We start from the raw sequence: 15,254 nt of genomic DNA on the forward strand, positions 1-15,254 counted from the left end.
AATCCAACAGTTTAGATTTTAACCAAGAAAATTTTAACTACAAATAAATTACAGCTAATTTTTAACCTGTTTCGTGCCGTCTCTCTTGCAAAACCAATTTCCTTGTGCTGCCAATTCAATCAAGAGAGAGAGAAAGAGAATAAAGAGGTGAAGAGGAGAAAGAAGGTAAAGAAATTTCTTGTTTTTTTTATTTTTTTATTTGGTTTTCTCTCGTTCGGTTGTGTGATGGGTGTTATTGTGTTGATTTAAGAATGGATTTTGAAGCATGAGAGAATGGGTTTAGAGAGAGAAAGGTTGGAGTTTGGGAGTAGGAGAAGATAGAGGGAGGAGAGAGTGGCTGGCGACTCTGGCCACTGTCTGCACCACCTAGAGCAACGGTGGGTGCATGGGAAGCTCAAGAGAGAGAGATTAGAGAAAGGGGGAGAGAGAGAGGGGATGTGGTAAGAGAGAGAAGTCTCTAGGAGTGATGGGAACCATTCCTCCGGTAATCTCTCTTCCTCAAAATCTCTCTCCAACCAGCTAGCCTTGGTTACCTCAATTGAATCAAAGGAAAGGCCATCTATCGACAACCTCCAACTAAACTGTTTGGTGTATAACTTTCGAAAAAACCAGACAATGTGCTTGCTTGTCTTCGTGGGGTTGGTAGAAATGCTACTACCAATCAATGACGAGTCAGTGGAGTTCTTCCTTCAGTTGGAGTTGGCCATTGTGTGAAAGAATTAACTACACTTATCACCCTCCCTTAGGTTTCGGCCTCTAACTCACCTCCTCCTTGAGAATAGATCTTTCTAACTCGCTAACAACTTTTGCCTTTGTCAATTTCTTCTCAACGTCTAAGGCCCTTTCCTTTTTCTTTCAAGGACATCAAAAACATGTATCTCTTCGACAAGGATCTTCTTCTTCCTTTCTACACTGCCAAATATCTCCTCATTCCATCTCATTTAATCAATCTTCAAAGCCTTGAGCGTGCTAGCTAAAATGAAGCTCAAAGAGCCTTGGAAATTATAAGAGACCCACCACTTTTTCACCTTATCCACAAAACCTTCCAACTTTAGCAACATGTTTTCAAATTTAAAAGACCTACTCCTCCTTAGAGTGTCGCCACAATAAAGAAAGGTAGGGAAATGATCCAAACAAAGTCTAGAGAGCCTCATCTAGGATGCACCAAGAATTCGGGTTTCCCACACCGGAGAGACAAGGAATCCAAATGTTGATTCCACATTTTGAGTGCTAATGATTGAAGGATGTTTCCCCTTTTCCAATTTTGGATCTCTGATTGATTAGGATTGTCTTGAGTTAAACCACTAGCTTGTCTTTTGATCAAGCCATAAAAAGTAAAGAGCTGAAAATTATTTCAGGAGGAGAGGACAGTGGTGACTACAAGAGGGCAAAATGTCTAAGTCTTGCAAAGGTCTAGCAATGGAACTGGTGAAGTGGCTTAGTGAATCTGATTGTGTTAAGGTCCGTAATCTCTTACTGCATCTATCATGCTTGAGATCTTCCAATGATGATATGAGCTTGTAGTTGTGGAATGCATAGAAATACTTGTATAAATTGTTTGACTTGATCTATAACTTGGTTGCCAAATGCATCGACTAAAGGTTGAGAAGTGATCATATGGAGAATGTGCTGGGATGAAGAGCCCATCAATATCAAGTGAGTGTGTGGGACTTAGGGAAACATATTTCAATTGCAAGAGAGGCCAAACATGTTTTCTTCTCTTCATTCTTCATACTTTGTTTTATTTCTCTTGTATCTCTTTTCACATGCCTACGTTTTCTTTCCCTTGTCTTTTAATTAGTAAATGAAAAGCCAAATGCCAATGAAGTGGCTGCTGATACGGAAAAATGTAATGAAACTGTAGGATATTATCCTAAAGTAAAGGGACCTGACTTGGTTTGACATAATTTGTACAGCATCGGTATCTTTGTTTTCTGGGGTGGAAACACTGTTCATATCTAAGTCACACAATTTATTTTGAAGGGATGTCATTCTGCCTCTCAAACTAAGGATGCAGCGTCATTTCACGAACTTGAATTTCCAAATATTGCAGATTGCAGATCCCCAAGTCATGAATTATTCTTAGTTTGTCTCTTGTCAGTCTTAAATCTTGCATAGATGGAAAATTTTACCCTCTTGATAGTCATCTAGGATCGTGATGCCCAGGTTTAGTTACAGTTTTTTTAGAAATTAGTCATAGGTAGCTCTCAAGATTTAGTTTCAATTCTCTAAAACAGTTGCCTGCAAAGAGAAACAGCACAGTGGCAGCGGATTTGATGTAGATTCCATAAAATGTAGTCACAACTAGAGCCTCATCAAAACCCTCTTCTTCTCTCATGTTTACAGCTGAAAAGATGTGCTTTGAAATTTCTAGAATGGAGCTACCCATTTCTTTCTTTATGGAACCCTTTTCTGCTACTCTTTCTAAATTTTCATATTTGTCCCTGTAATTATAAGTATCTCTAATCACATATTAAGGAAGATAACAGAACAATATTTATAAGTACGCACACGAAAACAGACATACACAGACTTTGGTGACACCTTTGGTCATTTAATTTTGAAACCCCATTGCTCCTGCTTTGCGTGACTTATATATGGATGGGCATTGGGTTATCAGAAAAATCAAGTGATGTCAACACGATGGTAAAAGATGGCAAGTTGTATGGGATGAGATTCGCTATGTGACAAGGTTGAAAAAAAAAATTAGTAGTAGTTGAAAATGACTATTTTATGATAATTAGACTTTAGATGGTACATGGTCAAAACTAGATTCTTACAATGAGGTCTATATCAAATGGCACCTTCTTCCCCTTATGAGTGAGGTGCAGAGTGTGATTGGTGGTTGAAGACCCCAGGCAAGAGTGTAACTTACTAACAACGAAAAAGAAAGAAAAAAGTTTTTACATTTGCATAAAATCTTAGTTTTTAATTTTAAAACCCCATTGCTCCTGCTTTGGGTGACTTATATATAGATGTGCATTGGGTTCTCGGGAAAATCAAGTGATGTCAACACGATGGTGAAAGATGGCAAGTTGTATGGGATGAGATTCATTATGTGACAAGGTTGAAAAAAAATTCTAGCTATAGTTGAAAATGACTATTTTATGATAATTAGACTTTAGATGGTACATACTCAAAACTAGATTCTTTACAATGAGGTCTAAATCAGATGGCACCTTTTCCCCCTCAAGAGTGAGGTGGAGAGTGTGGTTGGTGGTTGAAGACCCCAGGCAAGTGTGTAACTTACTAAGAACGAAAAAGAAAGAAAAAAGTTTTTTTGGATTTGCATAAAATTTTAGTTTTCATCTGAAGTATGAAGGTTTTCCTAGAGTTTTAAAGGTTTAGAATGAATCAATGATTTATTAAGAACTATCCCACGTAACTGAGGAAATTAACTTTTCAAAGACTTGTCTCTTTGATTTTCAGTAGAACACTTAGGAAATTAACTTTTCAAAGAACTATCCCACGTAATTGAGGAAATTAACTTTTCAAAGACTTGTCTCTTTGATTTTCAATAGAACACTTCGGAAAATGATAAATTTTCTCCATGTTTTCACTCAATTTTAACTATTTGGCATTGCGGTTGATTTGTTATATGATTGAGGATTTTGAACTCATGTGAAATCACACCAGTTTATAAAAGAGTTAATTGCTATCTTAAACCATTGAGGAAGATTTAATTTTTCTAAAGTTTTATTAGAAGGTGGGTATCTTTGTTTCGTTTTTCAATTTGTTGTAATCCTTCACATTGAGATAAAGAGGTGAAGAAAATCTTCACTGGGCCCCTTCCAAGAGAGGGTTGTTCAACGTTAGATTTTTTTACAATGTAATTGTTCCCCATGATAATACTCATTTCCCTTATAAGAGTATTTGGCAGAATAAGGTCCCCATGAGAGTGACTTTTTTTGCTTGCTCAACCGCCCTAGGGAAGATCCTCACCAAGAATAACCTAAGGAAGGGGCATGTCTTAGTAATTGATTGGTGTTGTATGTGTATGAAGAGTAGGGAGTTTGTGGATCATCTTCTATTGATTGATATGGCCTTATGGAATGCTTTCTTTAGCCGCGTTGGATTAGCTTGGGTTTTGTCAAGACAAGTGATAGACCTTTTCACTTGTTGGAGAGGGATGTGTGGTAGTCTTCAGATTGCAGCAACGTGGAAGATTGTTTTATCTTGCCTAATGTTGTGTCTTTAGAGGAGACGAAATGATAAAGGATTGAAGACTGCGAGAGGAAGGTATTAAAGCTAAAGTATTTCTTCTTCAAATACTATTTACCACTAGACAGCTGATATATGGATCATTTACCTAATTTTCTTCAATATATATATATATATAAGAAGATTTGAACCACGAAGGAGTGTAAACATCCTTAGTGTCAAAACCTTCTCGAGTAGTTAACGATGCCTCTAATCTTGATTACATCCAACAATACATAGATGGATCTGTCAAAATCAATTTTTCTGATTTAGGACTTTCTAGCAGGATCGAACGTCCTCTGTTCGAAAGGCCTCTGTTGGTTAACGAACGAAGGAATTCTTTTGCGGGTTCAACGACCTTAGAAGGATTTCGACGTCGTGATAAAGATGTGGACGAGTCACTTAACGCCTCTCCTCCTCTTTGTCCCGTTGTTAACCCTGATTTGAAACTCAGAGGAATTTCTACCGATTCCCAAGTTTCTTCTGCTTTTTACTCTACTAGAAATCATCCCCTAACGGATGACGAAGGTAGATCTACTTCTCCCTCTGCTTCTGATTTTGATGCTCCTCTTCCCTCTGCTCATCATCAGTGTAATGTCATCACCTCTACCTCCCCAATCAAAGATTTCTTTTCTGTCATTGATTGGCCTGCTTTGTCAAAAGATTTTTTGTAAAAAGAAAATCGTACTCTTCGGCATGCTTTCCGTGCCAAATATTCTTCCAAGGAACAAGATCTCATCAAGGTCAAATGGACTGAGATGATGATTGAGTCCCAAAAACATATTTTGTTTTTTGATTATCTTCAAAAACATTTCCCTGTCGATAATGTTTTGAATGTTGTCAAAAAGAATTTTGTCAAAGAAGCTAAGACTACTGTCAAGTCTTCTCATCCACCTCTTGAAAATACTTTTCTTGACGTCAACAAAATGATTGTCAAATGTTCCCCTTTTAAAACTCATGATAAGGATCCTATTAATAACGATAGGAGAATTATCGAACAAAACAATTTTTGTGCCCAATCTTTGCATATTTTAGGACAACAATTGGATCGTATCGAAGAGAAGCTTCCCTCTCTCTCTTCTAATTCAAAAGTTTCCTCTACTCCTCCAAAGATTGAAAAACCCCTGATTTCTCTCCCTGATTTGTCAAAACCTTCTAGTTTGAAAATGATTTCTCAAATGAACCTTGAGAAAGTCAACAAATTGCTTTCTGAATTAGCTACTGCTCATGCCAGTTCTTCTGGGCAGAATTTTGTTATCAAAAAAGTTTCTTCTTCTGATTCTGAAACTTCTTCTCAAGAATCCACTGATTCTAACATCAGAATTCTTGAACAAAACTTTGGAAAGATTGAAATGGAGCCAAAACTCCAAAGGATCTATGACGAATCTAAACCCTTCAATCTTACAAAGAATTTTTATTCCAAACCTACTCCTCCTGATTTACAATTCGAGGAAAGGTTTCTCCAATCCCAATTCTCTGTGTCTGCTGATAAATTGTATGAATGGAATATTGACGGTTTGTCTGAGCAAGAACTGCTCAATAAGATGAATCATATGTCCATGGTTGCTAATGCCTATCTCACGAATCACAATAAAAGCCAAGCTGATATTGTGGATTTACTTGCTACTGGATTTTCTGGTACTCTAAGAAATTGGTGGGATAATTATCTCACTGAAGATCGAAGAGATCAGATCAGGAAAGCAGTAAAGAGTGATGAAGAAGGATTACCTATTTTCGATGAGAAAATCGGAATGGGTGAACCTGATGGCGTTAACTCTTTGATTTATACAATTATCAAACATTTTGTCGGAACTTCTTCCAATATCACCTCCCGAATTTCTGATTACTTGAACAATCTTCAATGCTCTACTATGTCTGACTATAGATGGTATCAAGATGTTTTTCTTTCTCGTGTCATGGTTAGACCTAATAGTCAAAAACCTTATTGGAAAGAAAAGTTCATTGATGGATTGCCTTCATTATTTGCTCACAAAGTCAAAGTTGAATTGATCAGTACTGACACTGATCTCATCGATTTTGAAAATTTAACTTATGGTGATTTGTTTTCAACTGTCAAAAAACTTGGCATTAAGATGTGCATTGATCAAAAAATGATCAGACAACAGCTTAAGAACGCCAAGAAAGCTAAGTATGAAATGGGAAATTTCTGTGAACAGTTTGGATTACCTCCTATGGCTCCCTCCAAAAAGCATACGAAGAAATCTAAAGCTCTCATGAAATCACCCTCTCCATATTACAATAGTAACAAGACAAGAAAATTTAATAAACCTAAATTTTCTAAACCACCTCCTAAATGGAGTAAAGAATCTAAATTTGAGAAATATTTTTCAAAAAATAAATGTTTCAATTGCGGAGAAGAAGGACACTATGCTGACAAGTGCCCAAAACCTCCCAAAAAGATTAAAAAAGAAATTAATGCTTTAAACATCAATGACGATGAAAAGCAAAAAATCTTCAGAATTTTTCAAAACAATGCTTTTTCAGACTATTCTTCTGATAATGATCCTCTAGAATCCTCTGATTCTGAATATCGATCTGCTTCAGAAATTTCTGAAAGTTGTTTTCAAATTGGTTGCACTGATGCCTGCTGCAATTCAAAAACCTGCTCTGTTTTAACGAAATCAGAAGAACAAGAAGATTTGCTTCTTACCTTGATTTCAAAAATTGAAAACCCTGATTTGAAAGAAAAGTATCTTAAAAAACTTAAGAAACTCATGACAAAAGATGCTGTTGAAAAACCTGTCGGCACTATATCTCTTGAAGATACCTTAAAACGATTTTCGAATCAAAAATCCAAGGTAGTTACTATCTCAGATTTGCAGTATGAGATTAGTAACATCAAGAAAGATATTGTCAACTTGCAAATTGCTTTGCAAAATGTCAATCATGAAACTTAAGATTTACAACAAAAGCTTTTGCTTTTAAATCTTAAACAAATTTTTCCTGGAAGTATTTCTGATAACGAAACTACTTCTGAGCATGATGATGAGGCTAAATCCAGCCATGAATCTTTGTCCAATGATATTAAGATTGTCAGTATGATCAGCAAATTTGTCCGTCCGAGATGGTATTCAAATGTCAGAATTACCATTTCTCCTGATTATTCTTTTGATGTTTTTGCTTTGATTGATTCTGGTTCTGATTTGAATTGCATTCAAGAAGGTTTCATTCCCAGCAAATATTTTGAAAAATCCACACAACGGTTGCACTCAGCCAGTGGAAGCAAATTGCACATTGATTTTGAATTGAAAAATGCATATGTCTGTTTTGGTAATATTCATTTTCATATTCCTACTGTGCTTGTCAAAAATATGGGCGAAAGGGTAATTTTTGGTATGCCTTTTCTTGCTTTACTTTACCCATTTTCTGTTCACGAAATTGGTGTTTCAACTGTTAAATTTGATGTTAATATTCAAATTCCTTTTGCGTCAAAATTTGAAATTGATGTTAATAGGTTGGTTATTAAGTTTAGGCAGTCCTTAGGTCTAGAAACGGATGAGGACCCTATTACCATCAGAGTCTTGTCATGTCTAAACACCCCCCTAACGGTTGTGTTTACCCAGAATTCTTTGTTCATACCTATCCCCAGCTCATGGCGCATATTATTATATCTGCTTTTGCAAAAATAATTTTAACGTTATTTTGCATATATTTTATAAAGGTTTTTACCTTTTTTATCTTAATTATTTTCCTTTTGAATTTTTGCAGTGCCACCATGGCCAGCAAAAAAGATAAAGAGAAAACTGTTTCAAAAGCCCTGACTATAAAGTCAGAATCTTCCCCCCTTACTTCTTCCCTGCCAATTTAATATGTTGCCATAAACAATAGATTTGCCCCTTTTGCTCCTTCTTATGATTCCCAAATGACGTACTCAAGTACGCTTGCTTCCTCCTATGATCCCTTTTCTGATAAACCCAGATATCCCTTCATAAGACATGATAAAACGTCTGTCTTTAAATCTGATTACATGATTCTCCCTTACTACCAGAACTTGTTCTTTGTCGAACTCCATCGTTCTGCTTCTTCTAAATCCCCCGGAGATATTGCCGTCTCCTATTTCCCTCCAAATTTTCATTGGATTCCTGAACATCCACAGAAAAATTTGGCGTTCTATTCAGCTGTCTTAAAACAGACTGATTCTGTTTCTTTCAAGTCTATTCCTGATAAGATTAATCCAAATAAGATAATTTATCATAGTGTCTATTTCAAACGGATTATATCTGAAAAGGAATGGGGCAACCATCCCTCTGTCACGAGATCCCTTAACGGATTTTCAATTCCTTGTACCAATTATGACTATGTCGATGCTTGGTTTAAATTCTTACTCTATCAAACCTCTGTCTTTGACCATTCTTGGTTTGTTAATTTTGATAAGAATTTTACCGGTATCTTTCCCCTTTGGTTTGCCAGATGGTGGAACCAATTTGGTTTGATCCCTGATATCCTCCCCCTCCAGTTAGTTGAAGCTTTCCAACTATTTAAGAATAGCTACAAAGTTGATTCTTATGGTGCTAAGTTTCCAACTATTCTTTATTTTGTCAATAAATACAAGATCCCTTGGATTCTGAAATGGAAATATCACCTTTCAGATGATAAGGTTCAACGACAATGGTTTATCAAATGGTGGGATAAATGCTCACTTACTGATGACATTGTCCTCGCTGTCAAAAGCATGTCTCAGGCCCTCAAGGCCCCTGTCTCGCCACTAATGGCAAAACCCCCTCTCCTTGTTACCCCCAGCATATTTTCTTCTCCAAAAGAAGAAAAAGAAACCTCTCATGTTTCTTCCCCTTCCTCTGCTTCCAGTTCTTCCAAGAAGAAATCTTCCTCCAAAAAAGAGAAGATTAAAGCCCTTCTTGCTGCTCTTGATGCTGATTCTGACGAAGAAGACGAAAAGTCAGCAACATCCCAGAAGCCAGTCCAGAGTTCTCTCCTAAATCCCCTCCAGAATCCCTACTATGAGGATACTCAAGAATACTATCCTTACCCAGGGATTGAAGATATGTGAAAAGCCCCATAACGGGTATTTTGATTGGTCCCTAACGACCACAATGATCCCAAGAAAAAGAACTGGAACCATTCCACTAACGGTTTGTTCTCAGTTCACTGTCCCTAACGACAGTAAAGAAAATTGGTGATCTTCTAACGGGTCACTGTTCAGATTGTTTTGAAGTTACCGTGCAAAATCTCTGTTCACTTTTACTGTTCATTGTCCGGACGACACTGCGAAGAATTACTGTTCAGAAGCACTGTTCACTTCACTGTTCATGTTTTGTCTGCCGACACTACAGTGCCGACAACTACTGTTCCAGATTGGCGACTTTCACTGTTCAAGATTGGCATCAAACGTGCCTCTACTGTTCACATGTGACCGTTCTGACGCGGCGCCAGCTTTTACTGTTTTGTAATTAATTGTATTTTGTTTTATGCTTTGTAATCAGCCTATATAACGGGCTCCCCTCCCCCTTTGTAAGGCAGGGTTTTTCAAAGAGCTTTCTCAGAGTTTTCCTCAGAGCTTGAAATCCTCTTGCTATTCCCTATCTTTACTCCCTTACTTCAGTAAGCACTAACGCTTTCTTTTGTAAGCCTATTTTTAATCTGTAACAATTTTAAACTCTTTAACGAGTTTTTTATCCAGATTTGTTTATCTTATCTCCTGTCTTTTATATCTTTGATTATCAACTGTCATACCACCTTCTTGGACGGTTTTACTGCTTTGATTTTAATTATCTTATATGCATGTACATCACTCTCCCCTATCCCCTGCATCTATATGCATACTGCACTTCCATCTATATGCATGGCGTTAACTCAGAGCCCTAAGAGTTGCGATCTCTTTGCTGCTTGATGCACACCCTGTTCTCCTTTGAACCCCCTGAGTATTGTCTTGCTCTTCTCCTCTTTGCTTACCCCCTGTTAACCTTTCTCTGTGTCGAGATCCTAGCTGTTGGTTGGTAATCCACCACCCCGTTAGTACAGTTTGCCTACCACCTCATTACTACAGTTGTCGAGGTACCTGTAAGTCCCGCTTAAGCCTGGGTTTGGCGTCTAGGGCGTGAAGAAGAGACTGTAGAGAATAGCCAAGGGTATGTGTAGCGCTGTTTCGTGGCCAAGGGTATGTGTGGATAAACCTAGCGTCTAGGAAGGAGATCCTTCGGAAGTTTACCCAGTGTGTGAGTACCTAGGATGAGATCCTTTAAGACTGTGCCCAGTGAGTGATTTTGAGTTTAGTTTGTGTGTCAAAATGTGGACATCTAATTCTTCTGTCAGCTCTAATTCCAGTTTGCCACCTGACGTGGTTAACTTTGAAAATTTTTCTGTTGAATCTGATAATAATTTATGTTTTGATAAATGGAACATCCCTAAGCTGGACGCTAAGGATGTTTACACTACTTCTTGGCTTAAATCTTCTTTTAAATCTCAATTTTCTGTCAAAACTGTCGAACAAACCTTTGCTATTACCGGCAAAGATCAAACTATAACCCTGTTTAACAAGAGGTTCATTAACGATTCTCTTGCTAAAGGTTATAAGTTTTTGCACGTTGGTTGTGTTTAAGTTGCTGTCAAGCCATTGACTCGACTTGGTATTAATGCTTCTGTCTTGCTTTGCTTGCGTGACGCAAGATTTCTTGATTTTAAGACCAGTATTCTTGGAATGATTCAATCTTCCTTGTTTGTTGGTCCTATCCATTTTGATGTCTTTCCCAACATTTCTCTTGCTTTGTCTGATTTGCATATTTTGAAAGCTCTGACGCTTAATATTTTGTCTTCTGGTTATAACATGGAAGAAGGTAGCAGACCCCTTGCTATAATCTATCGTGTTTATTATAAATTGATGAAGACAAATCTAGATCCACAAGCTGTGATCAAGAATCCAGGTGAATCAACTTTGTTAATTCAAAGTTCTACTCAGAATGCAAAAATCAAAACTCCAAAAATGATTCGCTGGGATGAGATTGACCTCCCCAACGAGTGGCTTTTGGAAGGTGTTACAAAACCTTCTCGAGTAGTTAACGATGCCTCTAATCTTGATTACATCCAACAATACATGGATGGATCTGTCAAAATCAATTTTTCTGATTTAGGACTTTCCAGCAGGATCGAACGTCCTCTGTTCGAAAGGCCTCTGTTGGTTAATGAACGAAGGAATTCTTTTGCGGGTTCAACGACCTCAGAAGGATTTCGACGTCGTGATAAAGATGTGGACGAGTCACTTAACGCCTCTCCTCCTCTTTGTCCCGTTGTTAACCCTGATTTTAATGAACGAAGGAATTCTTTTGCGGGTTCAACGACCTCAGAAGGATTTCGACGTCGTCATAAAGATGTGGACGAGTCACTTAACGCCTCTCCTCCTCTTTGTCCCGTTGTTAACCCTGATTTGAAACTCAAAGGAATTTCTACCGATTCCCAAGTTTCTTCTGCTTTTTACTCTACTAGAAATCATCCCCTATATATATTTTAAAATTTTCTATTTTGTTCTGATTAAATGTATTTTTAGTGTTCTTCTTGTGTACTTGAGTTGCACTTTTGGCACATTTTTAGTAATATTTCGATTACTTATAAAAAAAATATATATATGATTTTATCGATAAGACCACCACGGGATAGGATATCCTTAAAAAGGAAACAAAGACCAGCAAATGGGAAGGTGGGAGTACAAATTTTGAGGATGATGCCGACCAATGTACCATACATGTTTGCTCTTGTTGGAGTATGTTCAAGTGGTGGAGAGAGATTTTGGAGCCTCAAGTACTTGGACAATATTGGGATTAGTTAAGGATCAAGTACTTCAAGGTGTCAACTAAGTTCAAGCCCAAAATCCTCTAATTTAAGGATTTGGATACTTTTATAAAATTGCATTAGCAGCACCTATTGCATTGAGTCATTAAACTGGGGAAGTTTTTGTTTGTGTGTAAGTGAAGTTTCACTGAACAGCCCCAGGCCCCCATGTGTCATTTTTATTTTTCATGGTATATCTTTAAAATGAGTAAACAAACAATTTGCCCTTCATATCAGGAAATGTCATCTTCGTTCATTGCGTCAACTAGGTCTTTTGGATCACTCTTATTCATTCTGGGTGTGTTTTGTGTTTGTGCACACTGTAACCACTACTTGTCATTCTAATAAGATGGGAAAAAAGATCTTTGTGAGCATTATCATTATTATGATATCTATGAGCTGGTGTCAAGTGGAGAGAATAAATAAATCTGTAGTCGAATTCTCTTGAACAGTATAAATTATGTTATGGTTGTAGAAATGATGTTCAAGTATATTGTTCATTTCATTAGATAATAACTCTTTTTATTCTAATTATGAAATCAATCATGCACGTTCATTAATGTGCTATATCTTTTTTGTTTTTACCAGGTTGACATGAGAGCTAGGATTCGTGGAAACAAGGGCTACTAAGTGATGCGCATGTTCTTTTCCAGATTGTGAAATCAATTGGATAGCATGCACGTACTTGTAGGTTTGAACACAAAGCCTCCTACACTTAGGCATGCAATGTCAGCAACTATTGGAATTGTAATAATATGGATGTGGAAGGTATCAGATTCGATAGCTACTTAACAGTTACAATTTGTCTTAAATTTTTTACTTTCCCAGTAAGAATTTTTTCTTTTTCTTTTGTTCTTGATGGGGAAGAAAACAGAACCATGGTGAGAAACCCTTGACTGACACATAAATGGAATTAAACGATATTTTCACAATCTAATCCAAATACATGAGGGGTGCCGCTTGTTGGCAACTCTTTGGAAGGTTGCGGCTGGTTTTGCTTTATAAACTTTCATGTCCCTTTTGAGTAGATATCCTAGTTTGTGAATATTGTATAATGGATCCTTTTTTTCTTTATGTATCTTGTTGGATGCTTCTTGGTAATGTGTTTGTGCTTTGAATGAGTAAGGAAAAGCATTTGGGAAATTGATCTAGTGTAAGGAACGAACTTGATGCATTTCAAGTTTGTGCTCTTTCAACTTGATATACAGGATACAACATTTCTTAACTAGATTATGGAGTTGTCTCAAAACCTTAAATTCAAGTTAAATTTGCCCAGTTTTCAAACATCGTAAAATTGGTTTCCCAGTCACTTTTTTCACTCAATATTAGCATATTATATAATGCCCCACATGGAGGGCATGGCTTTTTTATTGTTTCAATAGAAGATCCTAATCTTATAAAAACATTTCAAACTTGGCAATTTAGCACTATAAAAAATTTTCAGACCAACTACAAAATTTGAGCTACATGAACAGTTCAAGTCCAAATCTTGCTGAGCTTCACATTCACTGCTTCACATTGACTGACTTTGACCCCTGACTAACATTGTCTTCTATTTATTTTTGAATAAAGGTCGTGAAAAAAAACGTTGTTTTTAAACGTCGCTAATCATGTTATTGTTGTTGCTATTAATAGACTTTATTTAATTACCAAACAGAAAACACAACCAGCAATTCAATAAACAAAACATAAATAAAAAATGGAGTCGATAGATTTTAGTAGGTCGATTATTTGAGTAATGGTAGAAATCATTTTTTCTTATGTTACTCTAAAAATGATGTGACTTTTAAAATTACCATTGGGCTTGTGAATGGATCAATATTGAATTTTGATCAAATCGTAATTTTAAAAGCCACTTCATTCATGGAGTGACACAAGAGTGACTTATAAAATTGCTCCAATTATTTGCATCCTGATCTAGTGCAAATTTTGGAAAAACTTCACAAAATCCCCCTTAACTTTTATGCGTTTTGAAATTACTCCCCCGAAGTTAAAAAAAACTCTCAATTTAGGGCATCGAACTTTCAATTTTTTGCAATGTCTCCCATCTATTAGGATTTTCCATTAGATATTTTCAAAATTCCCAAAATATCCCATTTTTAATAAATAAAATGACATAAAAACTTGCAAGGAGTTAAGTGTAGGTGTTTTTGTAAATTTCGTTAAATCTTGACCAACACCTAATCTTTGCAATTTTTTATTTTATTTTATTTTTTTTTAAAAAGGGGGGGGGGGGGGGGGTGGATTTTGAGAATTTTGAAAATATTTAACGAAAAATCCAAACAGAAAATTGCAAAAAATTGAAAGTTCGATATCCTAAATTGAGAGTTTTTTTACTTCGGGAGGAGTAGTTTCAAAATGACTGGAAGTTTAGGCGGAGTTTTCTAAAGTTTCTCCAATAATTATGCTAGGCAAATGCATGTTATAGTATCAACTATGAGAGTGTCTTGTTCAAGATGTTTCATATTAGTGTGGCTAATTAAGCAATGACATGTGCTCAATTCGGTCTATTAGACAAGCCCAATCTAATTCTTTCATCCAGATATTATCCATGCAAATAAAATAAAGGTACCCAAAAAAGCTCACCCATAAGTATTTTCTGAATTTTTGTAAAATATAATCTGTTTAAACATTATAGAAACCTCAATTCCAAACAATAAAAAACAGCCCACTCCCTTTAGTGATGAGCATTTGCTTCAGCTTTCTTATGGGAGTTGGCCTTTTGCCTGAAGGTGAAAAAATAAAAATATGTTCAGAATAATAATAATAATAATAATAAAAGTATATGTAAATGCAGTTTGTGATATTGTAAATCCCAACAAGGCATTTAGATATGTCTTATCAAGAAGTGAAAGAATTTTAAAGGGATAAATGCAAAATTAGTCCACGTGGTTGACTTCAATTACAAATCACTCCATGTGGTATCAAAATGAATTCAATTGTCCCGAGGTATGTCAAAAAAGCAATTTACTCCCTAGGGTCAAATTCCGTTAAAATATTTGACGGATTCGGTTAAGTGCTACATCAAGGGCCAATAAAATAATGACACGTGTCACTCTTAATAAAAAAATATAAATATATTAAAAATATAAAATATATAAAACTAAAACAAAAACAATTATTATTTTTTGGTTAAAAAAATACAAGAAAAGTTGTGGCTGCCGTTTGGACAGCCACCCTTTGAGGGGTTTGGCCACAAATGTAGCAGGGGTGGCTTGTGTGCCACCCTCGGCCACTTCCAGAGCACAGCGTCT

General features: G+C 36.4%; 1 long non-coding RNA gene across 2 annotated transcripts; it reads left to right on the forward strand.

Moving 5' to 3' along the window:
- The first annotated feature begins 82 nt into the window (after positions 1-82).
- LOC132172615 (uncharacterized) lies at positions 83-13,045 on the forward strand. 2 transcript variants are annotated; one of them, XR_009439171.2, is made up of 4 exons: positions 83-165; positions 1,359-1,461; positions 1,602-1,656; positions 12,589-13,045. It is a non-coding gene; the product is annotated as an uncharacterized LOC132172615 (long non-coding RNA). The 2 variants fall into 2 exon arrangements; XR_009439170.2 differs by lacking the exon at positions 1,602-1,656.
- The last annotated feature ends 2,209 nt before the right edge of the window (positions 13,046-15,254 follow it).

This window comes from Corylus avellana, chromosome 1 (genome assembly GCF_965113065.1).
Source record: "Corylus avellana chromosome 1, dhCorAvel1.hap1.2, whole genome shotgun sequence".
In the NCBI taxonomy this organism is placed as follows: domain Eukaryota; kingdom Viridiplantae; phylum Streptophyta; class Magnoliopsida; order Fagales; family Betulaceae; genus Corylus; species Corylus avellana.